The sequence below is a fragment of the Canis lupus genome, chromosome 16 (assembly GCF_048164855.1).
Source record: "Canis lupus baileyi chromosome 16, mCanLup2.hap1, whole genome shotgun sequence".
Taxonomy (NCBI): domain Eukaryota; kingdom Metazoa; phylum Chordata; class Mammalia; order Carnivora; family Canidae; genus Canis; species Canis lupus.
Genome location: NC_132853.1, coordinates 17,945,324 through 17,964,589, shown reverse-complemented (window position 1 = coordinate 17,964,589; position 19,266 = coordinate 17,945,324). Strand labels below are relative to the sequence as shown.

Here is a 19,266-nt window from a genome sequence, read left to right as displayed (position 1 = left end):
CGATTTTGATTGAAGGAGAAAGATGGAAAGTTAAATGACAATCAAATGCAAATACAGCTCAACAAACACCATGGCAATTACCAGGCGTAGGAACCACATGGTGCTTGCAGGCAGCAGGGGTTGGCAATTTGGAAGCCTGGGCCTGTGCAGAGGTGATGGGCGTGGGGCCGTTTTAATGGACAATTAAATAGATGCAAAAAAAAAAAAAAACCACAAAAAACCCCACAAAACCCTGCATCTATTTTGCATATACTGCTAATGAGTGGGGATCCAGAATCCTGGTATTCAGGGGGAGGCTATGCCAAGTTCTCTAGCTGCTTCTGCACCATTTCAGAATAGAGGCGGCCCTGAGTGCTTGAGAGGTGATACCAGGGGAGGCACATGAATCAGAGGACCTTGAGAGGGTCACGGAAGTCTCTTTGGAATCTTCACACCAGCTGGTGCTGAAGGGATGAAGGCTGAGGTTGAAGGGAGTCTGTGGGGTCCTCCAAGAAAGGGCTTAAAGTGTTGGTCTTCCAACAGCCCAAAGGCCCGATGAGAACAGCCTTCTCCTCTAGATTTGCATAATGTTTTGTATCTCATTTGAATGCTATTAATTTGGTGTCAGGCTAGGTTGGCACAGTGTAGAAAAGAGAACAGCTGGCCTTCTCCCTCCCCTACGTACCCTGAGGCTCACCCTGAGCATTGTCCTCCCTAACTTGGGGAGAAGGCCTCCCCTTCCACCATCACCTCAGTGTTCCCTGGCACTTGGAGAGTCCCTTGGTGAAGCCAGCTCCCAAAAGCCAAGGCTGCCTGGGCAGAGTGGCCACCTGCAGACTTATACTGAAGGAAGAAGAAAGGGTCCCTTGAGGTCACTCTTACCAGACCCACAGATACTGTGAGAGGATGCTGGCGGCCTTCTCCCCAAGCAATCAAGGTGGCTTGACTTGGAAAGGGTCCAAAGATAATAACCAGGAGAGGGAGGGAACAAAGACAGGTGATAATCCCAGAGAAATATAGAAGGCTCTAGAAATAAAATTCCCTGAACTCAATATTTCTAGTGCTTGAACTTACATAAAATACATCTGTCCAGAGGCATTGGGTTAATGGTGGTGTGGCCATAGAGCGGGGGTCCTGGTCCCAGGATGATGGCCATGTGATGAGGGAGTGGGTCACCAGAGAGGCTGAGCCCCTGAGAAAGGAGGAGAAAGCCTAATGTGTATCCTGAGGCTGCCCTGGGCAGCTGGGCATCAGGAAGCTATAGTCAGCTGGAGTGTGGGGGTGGGAAGAACAAAGCTTCCCAGGTGTCCTCAAAGGCATCTTAGTTCTTTGCTATGTGGAACCAGTTAGGATGTTCTACTGACTTCTTGCCTGGGTGGTCTGCCCTGGAATCTTGGTCAATAGATGCGAGATTACTTATGCACAGAACAAAGAAGGAGGAGGTGCCACTGACCAAAAGGTGGTCTTTTGTCAGGAAGAGTCCCTCTACCCAACAGAATCCTGGGCCACTCCTCCCACTTCTGAGAACTAGGGCAGGATGAGGGTGGTGGAAGCATGAACAAATATCCACCCAGATTGACCTCATACCCCTGTCCCAAACAGTACTCACTCTGGGTCAAGCCATAGCTGGGGGACAAAAGAATGCTCCATACCCTTTTTTTTTTTTTTTTTATGACTGAGACAAATTGGGGGGTTGCTTTGAATAATGTGAGAGGATAATTGAGTAGGCAGTGTCATTGTTCCTATTGTACAGAGGAGGACACTGAGGCCCTGGGAGGCTGAGTGATTTGCAGGTAGTTCATGGTGATACCAAGATATATTAACAAGGCACAGCAGGTAGGCATAGGTGCTGGTGGGCCTTGACAGGGGTAGGTTGTGGGAGGACCTCAGGCTCCCTGAACCTCTGGCCTGTGTCCTGGGTTCACCTGCAGGGGACCTGTGCCTACATTCTCTCCCCTGGCTCAGGATATGTCTGTGGAGGATATGCTGCTTGGAATAAGTGAGGGCAGGGCTGGTCACTTATTAACTAATTCACTAGACAAATATTTATGAAGTATCCACTGTCTTAAGTGCTAGGGGTGCAGAGGTGAGTGAAACAGACACTGCCCTTGCTGGCTCAGAGCTCAGAGTCTAGAATGGGAGATCTTACCCTGAATGGGTAAATACAAACTGTAGCATATCAGGTGCTCAGGAGAGGTTCATAGGCAGTAGCAACTTCACTGGGGGTTTGACCTAATTAGGGAAGGCTACCTTGAAAATGTGTTGATGGAGTAGAAAGCCACAGGACAAGTAGGTGTTACATGATTGAAGAGGGACAGGAAGTGCATTCCATGCAGAGGGAACAGCATGTGCAAAGTCCTGGAATCAGCAGGACTAAGAGGTGATTAATGTGGCTGGATTGTAGAAAAGAAGTATGTGGTGGGATGCAGTAGAGAGGTAGGCAGGTGTGGAGCTCCAAAGCTTAGTGGGGCTGTACATGATCTAGGTTCCCTACCTGCCCGTTATGTCCATCCAGTCATCTGTCCATGCCCTCCCTCATTCTACCCAATTACCTACCTAATTTGTTCAATGCCCTCTCCCTTGTTTGTTTCCTTGTTTGTTTGCTGCATGAGGGAATGTTTATTGGTGCTGGGATCTGAGGGCAATATAGAGAGGCAGAGCTCTCAAGGAGCTCCCAGACCAGGGAGAGGAGATAGAGTCTAGAGTCTCAACTCACTGTAATGTGGCATATCTATCTCTACAAGGTGCTTAAACAGGATAATAAAAGCCCTAGAGGCCATCTCCCATGGTTCAAGTTTTCTAAGACAAGGCATCATCATCCCCTCCATGGGGATCTTTCAGCTACATGGTTCCTCCTGATGTGCAATCTCATTCCTTTCTGCTACAAAAGTAGCCCACTTCTTACCACTCCAAGGTGGAGTGTGTTTCTGATGCTTGTATTCACTGACCCTTCTTTTGGGTCTCAGGGATCTCATACTTTCAGGAGAACACAGGGAAACATGGCCAGGTCTCCCTGAGACATCAGAATCCAGCTCCAGACATTTTCTTTTCTGGGTGTGAAAATAGGACAGAAACCCTGGATGTCCCTCAATTCCAGCCATGCATTTCCACCCTCCACTCCTCCTTGAACTACTTGTCCTCTGCTTGTGACATCACAATGGTCTCTATGGCAACTGATTGTGAGGTCACCAATCCTTAAAGCAACAGAATCTGTGGATCTGGACAATGGCCTGAAGGAGAGAGGGTGAATTCAAAATGGGGCTCCAAGAAGAAAACCCTCTCCTACTAGGAAAGGGCCACGCAAGTCCTATGGAAGGGAGGAGGGCTCCACTTCGACCCCCTTTGCAGAGAGGGGTAAAAACAATTTATTGGTCTTGTCTTCACTGGAAAGCTTCTACACTGACACTGAGCCCCTCCCAAATTGCCCTTGAAGGTAGAACTTCATATAATCTGACTCAGATGGACTGCAGAAATTGATGGGGTGGCTGAGCAGCATCCTTGGGTCACTGACTTCACCCAGGTATCACTGGGAAGTAGAGGCGGGAGTGTGGTTCTGCTCTCAGCCCCATTGACTCAGAAAGTCTGGCCAAGACCTGGTGTAAGTTTGAGCTTTGATTTCCCCATCAGGGAAAGAGGGAAGGCACTAAGGAGCCTTGTTTCCTGACTTATAGGATAAATAACAAATTGGCTTAAGGCTGTGGGCCTGCCCTCTGTCTTCTGTGAGTGAGTAGGGGGTGGGAGGGGGGAGTGACAGTGAGTGGAGAAGGGTGGAGGTGGGCACACTAGGGGTGTTTTTAGATTGGCCGCTGGTTTTTCTGAAGCCATGTTAGTGGTTTGGGAGAGTAGGACCCACTGGAGAGGGAGACTGCTTATCAAAGGGCTAAGGGGCTAGTTAGTGCCTGGGCTTGGAAGTCAGGTCCAGGTTTAAATCATCCCAATCTCATGCTTGCCTTGGGCCAAGTCTGGGCCTCTTTGGGCCTCTGCTTCCTTACTTAGAAAGGGAAAACAGGGGTGCCTAGGTGGCTCAGTGGATTAAGCATCTGCCTTCGGCTCAGGTCAGGATCCCAGGGTCCTGGGATAGAGCCCTGCAGGGAATCTGTTTTTCCTTCTCCTTCTGCCTGCCGCTCCCTCTGCTTGTGCTCTCTTTCTCTCTGTGTCAAATAAATAAATAAAATTTTAAAAAAAAGAAAAAGAAAAAGAAAGGTAAAACAGTACCATTTGCCTTTCAGAAAGGTATTCAGGGAGATAAACTGTAGGAAGGCTGGGCACAGAGTAGGTAGTCAATAAATGCTTATTATATTCACTTATCTGTGCCCTTAGCTTTTAGCTTGGGTTTTGCATCTTTTATGTGCTTTATTAATGCTTGTGACTGAAAGTATAGCATAGGAATCGAGGACAGTGCTTAGAGCAGGGGAAGTCAATGAACCTGGGTTCAAATCCCGATCCTTACAGCCTGGCATATGGTAAATGCGTGATGGATGGTGGCAATGTGCTCAGGCTCGAGGAGGGCTGTTTTGACACATGGCTCCCAGTTTCTGTTCACTGTCAGCTTTAAGAAACGGAAGTTAATCCGTGGTGCGTCCGGAACTGGAGAGTGGTTGAACCTTGAGACAGGGGCATAAGAATGGCAGCCTGCTCGGGAAGGGGTGACCACTCGCTCATGCCAGTCACAGGCCCCGGGGCCCCGGCTGGCCTGGTGCTCCTTGAAGTCAGGGCCGGGCAGTGTCTCAGTCATCAGTGAAGCCCAGGCCAGGGCCTAGCACATGGCAGAGGCTCAGGAGCGGTTAAAGTCCATGGAGTTAGATGATGTCTTATTGACCGTACCCTGGCTAACATGTTGTATGTACACTTCATGCCAGGCTCTGTTCTAAGCTCTTTACATGTTGTCAAGCCCCACAGCAACTTATGGAATTGATGATATTATCTGTCTTTAAAATGAGAAAAGAGAGAGGCTAGGAACGTAGCCCAAGGTCACACAGTTGGTAAGCAGCAATGGGGTTGGGATTTGAACTCAGGTCCCCTGGCTCTAGAACCTGCGCTCTTCACCCCCATGGTATGTCCAGCCTCACGGGCCCTATCCATCCATTTTGCCACAGTCACCACCATGAAGTCCCTCCTCCACCTCTCCCTCCTGCTCCTGTCTTCTTCCAGCTGAGCCTGGATCCAGTGCAGCCCAGTGCAGAATGCAAATTCTGCCCCCACCAGCCTCAACCATCTGCCTCCCCCTCTGCTGAAATAAAGCTGTGACTGCCACTGCCACCACCACAGCCAAAGCCACCACCGGATCCCTTGCTTATTTCAAGTCCTTCTAAAGCTTGTTGAGTTCTTAACTTATTAAAGATAAGCACATGGAAATAGGGAGCAAATCTCTTTATTTATGACATAATCTCCAGCCCAGAAAAGCGGCAGGAACAGTGTTGCCTATATTAGGGAACCAATAGGAAAAAAATCAATTAGATCCGCCAGAGCGTTTCGCTATTAACTTTCTTCTGATGTTTCTCTTAAGGCTGGCCGTGGGGGTCCCTGCCAGCCACAGGCTGCAAGAGAGAGGAGAGCTTTGCGGCAACAGCAAGGAATGTCACAAGAAAGGCAGCAGACCAGGCTACCAGACGGGCCTGTGAGTCTCTCCATCCAGGGTCTCCTCGGCCCTTCAAACCTCAGCTGAGAAGTCCTATGTGGTGCTCCTTGCTGCATGTCAGCTGGTGTCATCAGGGGCAGCTTGTTATTCTTTGCTTCTTGCAGACCTGAACTCCAAGGCTAATCACATCTCCACCACATCCTTAGAGGGAAGGATCCTCTTCTTCCTGGGAGAACATTATTCTGGTGGGGCTCTCGTTGGCTGATCTTTAGCAGAGTTGCTTTCTGCAGGGCGACACTGCCTGGGACTGGCAGCCACCTCATGAGGTCCTCATGCTCACCCGCCTGCCTCCTGGAGCAACTTCCAAGCTGTCTCCCATGCATAGGATGCTCCCTGGTTCCTGAGATCCTGCAGCAAGGGGGATGTCCTGGCTCCCATAGTAACCAAGGCTTCATCTCCCCAAAGGCAGGGCATCGTGGCTCATTCACTTGTGTTTCCTTGGGGCCAAGTAGGTAGCAGGCGCTCAGTAAATAGTCATTGAATCAATAATTATGGTAATAATAACTCCATTACGTTTACTCTGTGCCAAAGCTGAGAAAGGCAGATGCTTTTTTTATACCTAAAGCAGAACCCTTCTGCTTCTCCCTGAACCAGAAGAGGCTTCCAGTGTTATGTTTTGTCTTATTTTTTTAGCCAGAAGCAGAGGTGGCAGCAGGTAGGAGAAGTATCATAATCCCCACTTTACAAGGGAAACTGATGCAGTAAGAAATAACTTGTCCAGGCTAACAAGTGAATGATACGCTCTTTTAGCTCCATCCACTTTTAGTCATTAGGAAGTCCTTCTTGAGGTCTAACCTAAACCTTTCTTGTTTCTTTTTTCTTTTTCTTTTTTCCTTTCTTGTTTCAACAGCACCAGTCCCTTCTCTGTCCCATGCAAACTTTCACTAGTTGAGGAGCATCCGCCAGCTCTTTGCACGGGTTGGCCTGCAATGAATATTAAACAGGAAACCTCACAGAGGCCAGCCCTGCAGGGCAGGCAATGAAACAACCCTCCTCATGCCTGTTCATTATTATAATTAATATTGAGCTGGGGTTGGTGGCGACCTCGCCCTCACCAGGTATTGGGGCTATTTTAGAAGCTTATTCAGATCAATGACAGACAGCTCCAAATAGATAAACTCCCTGCCATCCAGACGAATCAATTGTAACACTGCCGTCACAACAAGCCCAAGAAATCAATCTGATTTCAGGCGACATGGTAACTCAGCACTGGGCAAGCTGGTTTTAATTTCCGTGTGGCTGAGACCCAGCTTCCTCTGCGCACTGGAACACCCCTCTCTCCCAGCCAGTGTGCCCAGCTCACAGGTGTCCAGGCAGGCCCTCAGAGGACTCAGGCCAAGAGGGCAGTCACATGGAGACAGGATGACTGGGAGGTCATGTGACCTTGAGGAAGGCTCTGGAACCCCCAGACCCAGGAGGAGCTGAGTCAGACCTGCTGCTGGGATCCTTGTTTTGCTGGCTTCAGCTCCGATTTTTCCGCTGCCCTCTGCAAAAGCCGGGCCTGGAGGCCTTTCTGGGCTGCCTCCCAAGTCAGGGAGCTGCAGAGGTGATCTGCTTACCTGAGGCAGCGGGACAACTGCCCTTCTTGGGCTTGGAGATGGAATTTGTCTAGCAGGAGAGCAAAAAAGCTCTCCAGAGCAGATACAGCCATTTATTGGGTGCTTACTTTATGCCCGGGCACTATGCTAAGTATTTCACACCTCATCTTAACCCTCATAACAGCCCAAAGAGATAGAGAAATTCTCTACATTTTTGTAGAAGAGGAAACCAAAGCTTAGAGAAGTTAAGTAACTTGTCCTGAGTCACACAGCTGATAGGAAATGAAGACCGGATTTGAACCTGGATCTGTTAGACTCTCTTCCCTAAGCCTTAGCCACCAATACTGTCTTAAAGATGACATGCCCTCATTCTCCCCCTCCTGGATCCTATCAGGTTAAATGAAGCCATGCTTTTCCACCACGGTGCCAGGGAAGGGAGACTCTCAGGAATTCTCACAACCGGCACAATGAATTTCCTGAACTTTCACCCTGATGTTCTGGGGTGTTGAGGAAACAGGAGGGTCAGGAGTCCACACTGGTCATCTCACATTTCAGCACATAATCCCTTTCCCTCCCCCAATCCTGTTAATATATCTAGGTGGTGAGGAGTGGGGCCTGGGCCAGGCAGCAGGGTGTTCTAAATGGCCAAGATTAGGGCTTTTCAAATATATTTTAGCTAAGAAACTCTCTAATTAGGAGACAAGGATACAAACAGATGAAAATGGATCTGGTCCGGGCAGCCCTGGTGGCTCAGTGGTTTACTGCCGCCTTCAGCCCTGGGCATGATCCTGGAGACCCGGGATCAAGTCCCACGTCAGGCTCCCTGAATGGAGCCTGCTTCTCCCTCTGCTTGTGTCTTGGCCTCTCTCTCTGTGTCTCTCATGAATAAATAAATAAAATCTTAAAAAAAAAAAAAAGAAAATGGATTTGGTCAGCTGGCAATAGGGGGTTGGGAGCCCTCCTGCTAAATCATTCTCTCACCTCCAGAGCAGTGGTCCCCCAACCCCCCACCCCCGGCCTTCTAGTGCTTCAGTTAAGCCCTGGGCCTGGCTGATTTTCTGGCTCCAACACTATCTTTCAGCCACCAGCTACCTTGAGTCTGTTCTGGACTTACAGCATGGTAATTTAGGTGCTAAGTGGGCAAAGCTGCTCCTAGTTCCCCAGGGAGGCCACATATCCATCTCCTTTGGGGATTAGTGTTGGGCATTTCAGGGAGGCATAGATCTGGGAACCAGATGGCCCTGGATTGTGAAAGGGCTCTTCTGTCTGTCCTGGGGAGCAAAAGGCCTGGGCTGGCCCTCGTGGGAGGTGGATGCCTGTTCATCATGCTCAGCACCTTGTGTCCTCCCTGAGGGAAGCAGGGATGTCTGGATCCTGAAGCCTAGCAGTGGAGAATGTGACACAGTACCACACCGGCAGTAAGCAACTGAAGCAGATTCACATTCAGACCTGTGTGGCTCCAGAAGGTGGTGGGTGATTGCCTGCATTCTCTCCTCTCCAGACCATGGCTACCCCTCCTGCACCCCCCCCACTCCTGCATTCTGCATGAAATCATCAGTCCTTCCACCCACCAAATACAGAATATAGAGATAAACTCAAATTGTAGCGAGAGGGAATGGGATTAGATACTGGCAAGGAGGTCCTGATTCATGAGCTAGTGCTGTAGGAGGGGTCAGGGGGCAGGCAGTGTGCTCTCTTCCTGGGGAGGGGGGGGAGGCTCAAGATAGGTCTCAGTTCATCTGTCCCCTGTGGCTCCCCCTTCCTGAAAGCCACCGAGAGACAAGATGACCTCTGCTGCGAGAGGCTTTGTCTTTTATTTTTTGAATACAGAAATAACTGCACATGGTTCCACAACTAAGGGGTCGGAAGCCCATCCAGCGAAAGCGTTCCTCCCACCCAATCTCCCAGTACTCCCCAGAGGCAAGCACACTGGATCCGTTTCCTGTCTAGACATATACAAATAGGGACCCATACTCTCTTTCTTTAGTCCTATTTTTAATACACAAGATATAGCATACCCTACACACTGTTCTGTGCCGCGTTTTGTCACCTGACAATATATCTTGGAGATTACTCCGAATCAGTACATAAAGAGCTGCCTTACTCTTAGGTGTCTTTTTATGGTCACAGGCTTCTGGGGAGCTCAGAAGTAATCAGATCTGGTTTGATTAGCTTCACATTTCCATTTACGACGTCGCCGCCCAGAGAGGGCAGGAAAGCTCTCCAAGGTCACGCAGCAAGGACTAGGGAGGCGCGCCGGCTTCTCCCCCCATCCTGTCCCCAGCCCCTGCCCCAGCCACCTCGGGGCCGAGCGGGGCGAGGAAGGCAAGGGAGAGGGCGCCTCTAATTGAAATGCTGGCCGCGCGCTCGTTTGCAATCGGCACCTGGAGGTGCGCGGTGCGGCTGCGGGTGCGGGTGCCGGTGCGGGTGCGGGTGCCGAGCGTGGCCAGGCCTGGGGCGCCGGGCGGGGCGGTGGGGCTGGGGGTTCGCGGGGAGGACGGGCGGCGGCCAATTCCCGGGAATCCCGCGGCGGCGCGGGCTCGGCGGTAATGAGCTCCCGGGCCGAGGTGAGCTTCCCCCGCTGCTCACACGGCAGCCGCGTGGCACCAAAGGAAACGGGTACTTTTTTTCTTCCGTGCCTGACAGCTCATTAGAAGAATTAATTTACTCCAGCGTTTGCAGTTTAAAGGACATTATTTACTGGTTAATTGTTGTTATTACAAAATGTTAAATATCATTATTTATTTCCCAGGCCCTGACAGCGTCGCTGACGGGAATTTATTAGGTGAGGCCGTATCACCCTGGTGGGCGCCCCTGTGCGGGGCAGGGCGAGGCGGCAAGCTGGTTTGCCCCTGGGCCGGGACCTCTGCGCAGGGCAGGCCCTTGGAAGGGCAGAAAGCCAGCGGCTGCCCTCTGGCCCATCCTAGGACGAGTGGCCATTGACCCCTCATCCCCCATCTCTGCCTGCTTCGTGGGGCGGTTGGTGGCAGACAGGGGACACACTTGCATAAACCAACAGTTTGGGCATCAGGGTGGCAGTTGCCAGAATGAGACCTGGACTTTGGGTCTTGCCCTTTAAAGGTTACCCCCCAAACGTAAGTATTCAGGCCACTTTCTTGAAATTTGGCAAATTCAAGAGCTGGAAAGGAGGTGAGTGGTCACCTGGTGTTGGGATCCCAAACTGGTGGCCTCTAGCCCGCCAAGGGTTTATAGATTTGAGCTTGACCTGTTCACAGGAGACTTCACATAAAAATCTAGATTTTGGGCAGCTCCCGTGGTGCAGCGGTTTACGCCGCCTGCAGCCGGGGGCGTGATCCTGGAGTCCCGGGATCCAGTCCGGTGTTGGGCTCCCTGCATGGAGCCTGCTTCTCCCTCTGCCTGTGTCTCTGCCTCTTCTCTCTCTGTCTCTATGAATAAATAAGCAAAAAATCTTTTTAAAAAATCTAGATTTCTGGCTTGCCTTGAAAAATGAGAAACTCTTGCCACACTTAACTCACGGTTTTTATTTTTGTTTTAAAGATTCTATTTATTCATGAGAGACACACAGAGTGAGAGAGACAGAGACACAGACAGAGGGAGAAGTAGGTTCCTCGCAGGGAGCCTGGTGCAGGACTGGATCCCTGGATCTGGGATCACACCCTGAGCTGAAGGCAGGTGCTGGAGGCAACTGCTGAGTCACTCAGGTGTCCCTGTAACTCACTGGTTTTGTATCAACTGACAATGACCAGCTGGCTGTGAAGGGCAGTGTTCAGGGTATATACCTGCTACCTGACTATCCTATCTTCCACCCTTTGCTTCTCTCTCAACATTACTTTCCTCTGTAGGTATCTGAGTTTTCGACTTCCAATCTGACTTAATGATCATGTAGAAAAAAGAAGCTGAATCCAGAGCAGTCAAGTCCCCCTCTGCCAGGACCACAGCCCAGCCCACTTTTTGCCACACCTGGCTGCCCCCGCCCCCATCTCCCTGTCCCTACCTCCTCTGGGTCAGGTTTGGCATGAGTTGCAACAGGGAGCCTCAGGTCTTAGGGTAGCCTCTGGGCTAGGAGTGAGATAGCTTAGATTTACAGGAATCATGGGTTCAAAAATTTGCATCTATTTGTTTATTTGGGAAGTGGCTTCTGAGGACCTACTATGTGACATATAAAAATGATTTGGATACAAATCTTGTCCTCAAGGAATTCACTCTAGTGAGACTGTGTGTGAAACACGCATCCAGTTACAGTCCTGGGAGGTATATGAATGGAGAGGCATGGGGCAGCCAAGAGGAGGAAAGGGTGACTGGAAGTACAGGAGGGGACCCAGGGAGGAGGCTTTCCAGGGAAGGGAATGAATACTTCGTGGAGCACATTCTAGGCTGGGTGGGCCGCCTGTGTCCTCATACACAGACACACATCATCTGTACCTCTCATAACATGGTCGATTAAAACTGTCACTGGTTGGTGAATAGTGGTTATCCCAGGCCTCAGAGAGCCCTCACTTTGCCAACTATATCCTCCCCCACAGTGAATGCTGGATGCCACTCTGGCTTTGGGGGCCCTCTGCTCTGACTGGGCAGCCACCTTGCTGTACACTCAGTCCATCAACCAACCATCCCCTACATCTGACAGCTGGTCTATGAGGCAAGGCCAATTACCCTCCTTTGACAAGTTAGGACCCCGAGGCCAGAGATAGGAGACAGAGCTGGGGACTGAGGGAGCAGATGAGCCCTGGGAAGGAGGAAGAGGGGACTCTTGTCTGAGACCCCACACCCAGCCCTGGGAAATATGGATCTTTTGGGCAGACTTCAAACAAGGGCCCTTTAGACAGGTCTTCGGCCCCATCCTTTCCTGGCAGGAACCTAATGGCAGCAGAGAACCTCAAGGAAACTAGGAAGAACTACAGGGAGATGAAAAATACTTTGAAAAAGAATGAAAAGGGGATCCCTGGGTGGCGCAGCGGTTTGGCGCCTGCCTTTGGCCCAGGGCATGATTCTGGAGACCCGGGATCGAATCCCACATCGGGCTCCCGGTTCATGGAGCCTGCTTCTCCCTCTGCCTATGTCTCTGCCTCTCTCTCTCTCTCTCTCTGTGACTATCATAAGTAAATAAAAAATTAAAAAAAAAAAAAAGAATGAAAAGGGCCTCAACTGAGCCATTACTGTTGCTGTGCTGTAAATTATTACAAAGTTATTTCTGACTGGCAGCCTGGTTTATTTTAGACCCCACCTCACTTCTTCCAGGTTATAGGCCCTAATTCCTTGCCTAGTGAGTCAGAAAGAGACTAGTGGTACCGGAGTGAATCCTGAGCAGATTCAGAAACTGTTACTACAGCTCGAAGGATTTTACTGATTCCTGGAATATCAGGGCATGCTGCCCTTTGGAGGTCTTCTCCTCCAGTCCCTTCATTTTATTTTATTACCATATTAAATTTTAAAAAATTTTATTCATTTTTTGAGTAGGTAATCTGTCCATGGTGCAAAATTCAAAAGACATAAAAGAGTACCTGGTGAACAGTCTCCCTCACTCCTCAGAGACAGCCAATGGTATCAATTCCTTGTGTTTTACTATATTTAAAGATAGCATTATTTTGGGTTGTCTGGGTGGCTCCATTGGTTAAGCATCTGCCATCGACTCAGGTTATGATCCTGGGGTCTTGGGATTGAGCTTGGTATTGAGTTCCCTGCTTACCTGGGAGCCTGCTTCTGCCTCTCCCTTTGATCCTCTCCCTTGCTCTCTCTGGAATGAACAAATTAAAAAACCGTTGAAAAAATAAATAAAATAGCTAAATAAAATAAAATAAATAAAATGTTTATCTTTTTTGTTCATGTAGAAAACACAGTAATTATTGCAGGGGGAAGTAAAAATCATATACAGTGCCACTATTTAGGGCTGAATATTGTTAAGGTTCTGGTGTATAAGCAGCAAGACTTTTATCTTTGCATGGACACATCTCTGGTTACAAACTTGCGTAACCTGAGTTTATTATTTGTTTACATTAAATACATTCTTCAAAATAACCCTCTGAGAGGATACATACTAAACTGCTAATAATGAATACTTTGAGGGGAGGAATGGGACTAGGTTAGGATTAAGGGAAAGGGTGTGCTTTATTTTTATTATTTGGCATTTTTTTTAGAATGCAAATATGTTCATTACTTCCCCCATATTGCATCTGATTATAAGTGACTACACTGGAAGGCAACTATTTAGCCAACCCTTTATGACTGTGGTTTTAAGATGTTTGCAGATTTTGCCATTATCAACAAAGCTGGGGTGAATGTTTTTGTACGGTTCTGCACACTTGTCCAGTGTTTCCTTAGAGCAGTTTTTAAGAAATGGAATTGCTGGGTCAAAGGGAATGTTCACTCTAAGGCTTTTTGATACGTCACGTCAAAATTCTTTCCTTCTGGGCTCTTCTAATTGCACCAGCAGTGCCCACACTCTATTCCCACTTCCGATATGCTTAGCACTGCACAAGTGTGAGGTTTGTGAGATAGTGGGGCAAAAGCATGGGAGGCTGGGATGGTTTCTTCTCCAGCCTTAAGAAGGAGGCAGTGTGTGATTTGGGGAAGCCTGCCCAGTGCCTCAGAATCCTGGGATGCTGGCAGGAGCCCACAGGGGAACTCAGTGGTTAAAGGGAAAAGGAAGAGGCGGCAGGGAATGAATGTAGAACCCTTAGGGGCCTCCACCTGTCCCAATCACAAAGCCTAAGGGTTGTGTCTGGATCCAGAACCTTCCTTCAGATGTCCAACTATAGGATGAGTGCGGCACCCCACCCTCTCCATCTACAGGACAAATTAGACCTAATGGCATGGCTAAGATGCCTTCTCTTAGAGCTCTTCCAGCCCATGAGAGTCCATCCCTCAAGTTCAAGTGGCACATGGAGGATCTTCCGGGGTCTGGGTCTCCAGCTCCTGCCTTCCGAGTGTCATAGTCACTTTTTGGTTCCAAGTGTAAGCACTTGGAATTGTGCCCAATTCCATGGGTCTCACCCGTAGCCTTGTACCTTTAGATGTTCTGGCAAGTTGACTCATCCCATTTGGAAAGCTTCAAGAGGAGAAAGAAGGATTGGAGACAGACTTACTGATTTAATATTGAAAAGATATTGTTCTGAGGGTGCTCTCTCCTCTCTGGAGCCCACCACCTCCACAGTGGCTGAGGTTCCTCTTGATGGGGTGACAGGAGAAAGCCCAAGACTGCATATCATTGGTGAGATGAATAATACATTTGAAGCATCTCACAAACTGTGTTTGATCCACCTAAAGCTTCAGCGGTTAACGCATTTCTCTTTATTCCCAGCAAGGGAGGGCTGGGAGCTGTCAACATTTTCCTTTCTGCCTAATTTGTGCCTTCTCCATCAAGAGAAAAGCAGGGGCAAGGGAAGGGAAAGAGGCAAGGAAAGAGGGCAACACACTCCCTGAGTGATGCACTGAGCCCACTGGGGCTGGGGGTTACTCTCACAGCCTGGGAATCCCTGGGATCACCAGGTCAGAGAAAGAGGAGGCTCTGGGGTGAGGGGCTGTGCCGTGGGGGCTAGGGCTTTTTGGGGGCCTATTTGCAGGACTGCGTGCCCCTGAGAAGCTGATCCCTGGGAGGGCCCATCTCCAGTGTTTCGGTGGGAGGTTAGAGGGGGGAAACTGAGGCTTGCCAGCTGCCAAGCATGGAAGCTTCTCTCCTATTCTCATGGGTGGTGGGGGTAATGGCATTAAGCACTGCCACTGACGAGCTGGGGGCCAGGAACTATGCCATGTTTAACCAACATGCATTTGGTACTCTTCATGTTGCTCTGAGGATCTCACCCAAGGTCCCACTGCTAGTCCATGTTGGGTTATCTGGCCCAAAAGTTCACATTGTTTTTTTTTTTTTTTTTTTTTAAAGATTTTATTTATTTATTCATGAGAGACACAGAAAGAGAGGCAGAGACACAGGCAGAAGGAGAAGCAGGCTCCCTATGGGAAGCCCAATGTGGGACTCGATCCCAGGACCCGGGGATCATGACCTGAGCCATCCAGGCATCCCAATCTTCACATTCTTAACCACAGTGCTGTTCTCCTTCCTTTTTAAAAAATTTTATTTATTTATTTATTTATTTATTTATTTATTTATTTATTTATTTGCTGTTCTCCCTCCTGACTCATCTCTGATACTTTGTTCAACTTGTCTCCTGTTCTGGAGGGGGAACAGAGAGACGTAGCCAACCCTCTCACCATGCCTTACTTCCCTCAGGTATAAAACGGAGATGTTACCAATCGTACCAACCTCACAGGATTGTGGTGAGGATTAGATAAATCAATACCCTGGGTTCTCAGAGCCTGGAGTGTAGGAAGCACCATGTGCATTTATTCTTATTCCCAGCTTATTTTATGCCATGGTCAAGTTGCAATCACCTTCCTCCCACTGACCTTGAACCATCCTCCCTCTTGGGACTGCCTGTCTCTGTCCCCTTCCACCTTCTCTGTCCAGCCAGCTTAGGGCCCCACTGCTGGACTCCCCACGCCCTCTTCTGATCAGTCCTCTACTTCCCACAGACCTTGCCTGTTTTCATGGCTCTTTTCTCTTCTGCATGGCCAGCAGAGGAAATGCCCATCCCCTAGGTCACCGACAGCCGACTTTTGCTGGAGGCAGGGCACAGAGAGAAAGTCGTCCTGGGAGGAAGTGGAGCAGATGGTCCCCACTGAGGCAGGAACAAGGGATGGAAGAGCGAGAGAGATTTTCCTAATAACTGACAACATGTCTCCACCCTGAGCCATTCATTCCTATACTTTCACAGGCTCCTCCTCCCCATGGGGAAGCTATTCATCGTGTCCACTCTCAAGCTCTCCAACTGCAGCGTGAACTGGGATTTATGCAGAGGAGCAAAGGAACTCCTCTGAATTCCCAAGTGTGGAACCGGAGGAAGGGGTCTGCCAAAGCTAACGCCCAAACCGGATTTGGGAGAGGACCTCCTCAGAGCCTGGGTGGTGACAGGGGGGTCCTGGGGAGGCAGGACCTCTCCTCACAGGGTAAGGCAGGCCCTGTGGACCCTGGCAGCCTGGCCTGTGTGCCTGCCCTGTGCCCCAGAGCCCTTCTGTTCAGGTCTGGCATCCCACGGAGGTGGCATTCTGCTCAGCAGCTCAGAGCACAGACGGGAGGGCGGGCATTGCCGAGAATCGATTTGCGGGAGCAGCGGGGGCTTTCTCTTCCCTCCTTACTTCTCTGGTCTTTGATCTCCTGTCCTTCCTCTGCAGCCCCATTCTTCTCCTCCTTCTTCTCTTGATCTCTCCCTCTTTCTCTTCCTTCAGCCAAATCACAGCAGCTCCCTAGAAGGGGGGTGGGGAGCTGCAGTCCTTTGTCCTCTTGCTCCTTCTGACTGGGTGGGACTCGCTGCCCAAGGTGCCAGCTTCCTGCCCAACTCCTGAGGGTCAGGTTTGGCCATGGTGAAGGGACACACACACACACACACACATGCACGCACATGCACGCTCAAAGAGCAAGAGCTGAAACCGAAAGAGCAGCTGTGGGAGAGAGGGCAAGGCGAAGATGGAAAGACAGGGACAAGATTCAGAGCATCAGAAAGCCAGGAAAAGAGGTGGGGAGAGTCAGAGACAACGAAAAAAAGAGAATTCAGCAAATTAAAAATTTTACAACCATCCAGCAAGTCTGCAAAAATGATCTTCCCTGCGGTCTTTCATTTATCTCATTATCTGACTCCTAATGTGCTTTCCCCCCCCTTTCTTTTCTCGCCACACTTGGTACAAAATCTTATTAGTTTTTTTTTTTTTTCTTTCTGGCAGGGGCTTCATATAGTCTTTTTCATTACATTTCCTAATAAAAGCAATCACTAGGAAGGCACGGCTGGAGGATTAAAAAGCCACCTCAGCAGACGCCTGGCCAGCAGAGCCATGACTTGCTCTAGCCTCATTCATGCTGCCAGGGGAGCCGGCCAGTGCCCACAGGCTAGGTCAGGGTGGCCCAGGCTGTGCTGTGGAACATTCCAGGGCTGGGAGAGTGGCTTCGCAGCTGCAGGTGCACAACGTTGTAGGAGGTGTAGGAAAAGAAGAGCTGGAGGAGGTGTAGCTCGTCCTGGGAGTGGCTTCAGAGCAGGAGTGAAGGAAGGCTACCTGCCTGACACCAATGCTCTGATTTTGATCCAGAAAGAATATTTTAGGCCTTTGCCCTCCCTGTAGCACATTCTTTTGAATAACACTAGTAATGTCAAATCCTCACCTTTTGAGAATACATTTGATTTTGTTCTCCACACTTTTTCTTTTTGTGGTGATAAAATTCACTTACCTTAAAATTTACCGTTTTAACCATTTTTGAAGAGTATAGTTCAGTGACATTAAGTACATTCACATTGTTGCTTTTTAAAAAAGATTTTATTGGGGATTCCTGGGTGGCTCAGCAGGTTAGCACCTGCCTTTGGCCCAGGGCGTGATCCTGGAGTCTCGGGATCGAGTCCCGCATCAGGCTCCTGCATGGAGCCTGCTTCTCCCTCTGCCTGTGTCTCTGCCTCTCTCTCTTTGTGTCTCTCATGAATAAATAAATAAAATCTTTAAAAAATATATTTAATTTATTTATTTGAGAGAGAGCGCAGAGTGAGGAGAAAGAATGGAGGGAGAGGGAGAGGGAGAAGCAGACTCCCTGCTGAACAGGGAGCCTGATATGGGGCTCGATCCAGGACCCTGGGATCATGACCCGAGCCAAAAGCAGATGCCCAACTGACTGAGCCACCCAAGTACCCCTAAGTACATTCACATAGTTGTGTAAACGTTACCATCAACCATCAGCCACCAGCCATCTCTAAAACTTTTTCATTTCCAAACTGAAACTCTGTGCCATTACTAACTCCCATTCCTGCCTCTCCCAGCCCCTCATAACCACCAACCTGTCTTCTGTCTCTGTGAACTTGACTGCTCTAGGTACCTCGTATCAGTGGAATCCTACAGTATTTGTTCTTTTCTTAAAGATTTTATTTATTTATTTGTTTGTTTGTTTATTTGTTTATTTATTTATTTATGAGAGAGAGAGAGAGAAAGAGGCAGAGACACAGGCAGAGGGAGAAGCAGGCTCCATGCAAGGATCCCGATGCAGACTTGATCCCAGGACCCCAGGATCATGCCCAGGGCTGAAAGCAGGCACTAAACCGCTGAGCCACCCAGGGATCCCAGTATTTGTCCTTTTCGCGATTGGCTTATTTCATTTAGCATAATGTTTTCAAGGTTCACCTGTGTTGTAGCCTGTGTCAGAATTTCCTGTGTTTTTAAGGCTGAATGATATCCATTGTGTAAATATACCACATTTTTTACACCACACTTAAAAAAAAAAACAGAGACATTTCTATCCATATAAGAAAGTGAAAAGAAGCAAAAACCCACCCAGATACTCATCACATCAATATAACGGTTCTTCTCTCTCCTGTGTGTTTTTCTCTTATGCTAATAATTATATCTCCACCCTGTCACTGAGTAATCCTGTCCTCTAAGGGCCTGTTCAAACCACTGTGAGCTAGCAGCAAGACAGAGGATACTACTTGGAAAGGGCCAGAAGTTACAGGAAACAAGTGTGATAAACAAGTTAAGGCAAAGGAAGGAACCTCTAAAGCAATAAGATATTTTATTCCCTGGGTTATAAACCGGCCCTGAAGTATTAACATATTGCCCTCCAGGATGATTTAGGTCACACAGTGAGTGCCACTGGGTTAACTACAAAACCTCTCAAGGGGGTGACTTTGAAGAGAACAATAGTCATTTGGAAATATTTGGCTTATGTTTTAAAATAAAGGTACAAAAATAAATCAAAGTGGCTTTTAAATGTCTTGTTGCTTTGGGGATCATTATAGGTGCTCAACCAGCACTGTGTGCATTGGTCCCAACCAGCGTTTCTCAAAGACCAGAGAGCATTGTGGATTTAGGAGATATGCAAGAGGAGGCACTATTGCAGGGGTGTGTGCATCAGTATCTACCTGGTACCATGGGCAACACCATAGCCCATTCCCCACAAGGAGGTTTCCATCTCAGCAGCTGGTTCAGTTAATAATGGCAATGCCTTGGATCTCTGTGGTCCTTTGGGAAGCTTTTATCTTTCATTTCTTGCCACTCTCTTCTAGGACTCTCTTGCTCTTGGTCTCTGCCAGTCTCTGTTCCTGGCCC

The 19,266-nt window shown here is 48.9% G+C and overlaps 1 protein-coding gene and 1 long non-coding RNA gene across 7 annotated transcripts in view; both read left to right on the top strand.

Annotated features, from left to right (window-relative positions):
• Nucleotides 1-19,266, top strand: part of PIPOX (pipecolic acid and sarcosine oxidase) — a 95,901-nt gene that overhangs the window by 53,897 nt on the left and 22,738 nt on the right. The gene's annotated exons all lie outside the window — the stretch shown is intronic.
• On the top strand, nt 3,096-5,334 carry LOC140606196 (uncharacterized). 4 transcript variants are annotated; one of them, XR_012008582.1, is made up of 2 exons: nt 3,096-3,333; nt 5,131-5,334. It is a non-coding gene; the product is annotated as an uncharacterized lncRNA (long non-coding RNA). The 4 variants fall into 4 exon arrangements; XR_012008581.1 differs by having other exon boundaries at nt 5,076-5,334; XR_012008580.1 differs by having other exon boundaries at nt 3,096-3,499; nt 5,076-5,334.